This window comes from Geotrypetes seraphini, unplaced genomic scaffold, assembly GCF_902459505.1.
Source record: "Geotrypetes seraphini unplaced genomic scaffold, aGeoSer1.1, whole genome shotgun sequence".
Classification (NCBI taxonomy): domain Eukaryota; kingdom Metazoa; phylum Chordata; class Amphibia; order Gymnophiona; family Dermophiidae; genus Geotrypetes; species Geotrypetes seraphini.
This window is the reverse complement of record NW_022985902.1, coordinates 29,796-32,021: the sequence shown is the minus strand read 5'-3', so window position 1 is coordinate 32,021 and position 2,226 is coordinate 29,796. Positions and strand designations below refer to the sequence as shown.

The following is a 2,226-nucleotide window of genomic DNA, read 5'->3' as shown; positions in this document are numbered from 1 at the left end:
TTACCTGTTTTCTTTTCTCAAAGAAAGTCTTAAGCAGATTTAAAAGATTGGCACTTGTTCAAGATTTGTTGCATGGTCTGAGTCAGATGATCTCACAGATGATGCCAGAAGCTGAGCTGTCACCGGAGATCCTGGGCGGAGTATGGAGAATATTCACAGTATATATCTGAGCTCTGAGCGCAGGGCTCTCTACCTACATTCCTTTGTCTATTGAAGCTCAAGACTCAATATACAACCAACCCAGCCATGAAGATCGCAGTAGCTTTTCTGCTGGTGGCTCTGAGCTTCTGCTACCAGGGTAAGTAACCTTGAAATTATTACAGGACTTTGAGCAGAAGCCTCCATATTCACTGTGAATACCTAGAAGGCTTTATGACAGACATCTCTCTCCTATGTTAGTGGGGTGCATGGGGAGACAGAGGTGCTGTTTATATTCTAAATGTGGTTGTTTAACTGTAGGAACATGGTACCCACTGACAAGTTTCCACTGGTTACAGTTACCAGGGCAGGGGGTGGTTTGCAAAGAAATTGTCACAGAGAATGAGTACAGGGTTATATTAGGCATATCAAACCTATTGGCATCTTTAACTTAATTAATGTATTTTCCTTAGACTACCAAATAAACCTAACAGCAACATTAAATTCAAGCTCTTCTTTGACAGGCACTAGAGGTCTCGTTGTTTCGGTAAGTTCAAACTTTTGTTCTTCTCAACTCCTGCAAAAGTAAAATGTATTAAATTGATATTACTGTATCAGAACATTTTGCACTTTTGCATCCACTGTGTCTACCTCTGTGTATATGTGTGTGTCTGTCTCTGTATTTCTCTGTGTCTGTGTCTGTATCTGTTGACTGATCCCAATAAAGTGACTTTGCTGCTTTGTAAATTTCCAATGAGAAGTTCTCTAAAATCACTGCTCTTATCCTTCCATTCAGGCCAGCGTAAATAATACTCAGGTTTCGGTAAGCCCAAACTTGATTTCTTCTGAACTATTGCAAAAGTATAAAGTATTAAATTGATGTTACTGTATCAGAAAATATTGTTCTTTGTAGCCACTGTGTCTATCTCTGTGTTCATTTACATTACATTAGGGACTTCTATTCCGCCTATACCTTATTTATGTGAATTATGTGCATGTCTGTATCTGTCTGTTTGTGACAAGTTTCAAGTTTTTATTCGTATTTAATAAATCGCTTATATAATTTACTAAGGGATGGTTAACAAGACTAAGTATGTTATAATGCCTCTGAATTGTTCCATGGTGCGACCTCACCTTGACTATTGCATTCATTGTGGACTACTTATTTCAAGAAAGATATAGCAGTGCTAGAAAAGGTTCAATGAAGAGCAACCAAGATGATAAAGGGGATGGTACTCCTTTCATATGAGGAAAGACTAAAAAGGTTAGGGCTCTCTAGCTTGGAAAAGTGACAGCTGAGCGGAGATATGATTTAAGCCTTCAAAATCCTGAGTGGAGTAGAACGGGTACAAGTGGATTGATTTTTCACTCCATCAAATTATAAAGACTAGGGGACACTCAAAGAAGTTACAGGGAAATACTTTCAAAACCAGTGGTTGTGGTATGAGCGGATAGCGTAGCTTGTTTTAAGAAAGGTTTGGACAATTTCCTGGAGCAAAAGTCAATAGTCTGTTATTGAGAAAGACATGAGGGAAGCCACTGCTTGCCCTGGATCGATAGCATGGAATAGTGCTACTACTTGGGTTTTGGCCAGGTACTAGTGACCTGGATTGGCCACCATGAGGATGGGCTACTGATTTAGTTGGACCATTGGTCTGATCCAGTAGGCTATTATTATGTTCTTATCTTCTTATGTACCACTGTGTGTGTGTTCATATGTTTGTCTGCCTCTATTGATTGGTCAATAAAGTGACTTTGCTGCTCTGGGACTTTCCTGTGTGAAGTTCTTATCTAAAATCACTGCTTTCATTCTTCCATTTAGAGTAACACCACAAGTGATGATCAAGTAGGTCCAAACTTTATTTCTTCTGAACTATTGCAGAAATATATTAAATTGATGTTACTGTATCACAAAATCTACTTCTTTGTAGCCACTGTGTCTGTCTTTGTGTGAATTTACATGACTGGGTTCATATCTGTGTTGGTGTCAGTTTATCTACATCTATTGCTTGATGCCTGTAAAGTGACTTTGCTGCTCTATGACTTTCCCATGAGAAGTTCTTTTCTAAAATCACAGCTTTCATTCTA

The 2,226-nt window shown here is 38.7% G+C and overlaps 1 long non-coding RNA gene across 1 annotated transcript; it reads left to right on the top strand.

The window, feature by feature from the left end:
- The first annotated feature begins 40 nt into the window (after nt 1-40).
- Nucleotides 41-1,984, top strand: LOC117352494. The gene is made up of 4 exons (XR_004537695.1): nt 41-298; nt 663-685; nt 935-961; nt 1,961-1,984. It is a non-coding gene; the product is annotated as an uncharacterized LOC117352494 (long non-coding RNA).
- Nucleotides 1,985-2,226: the final 242 nt, after the last annotated feature.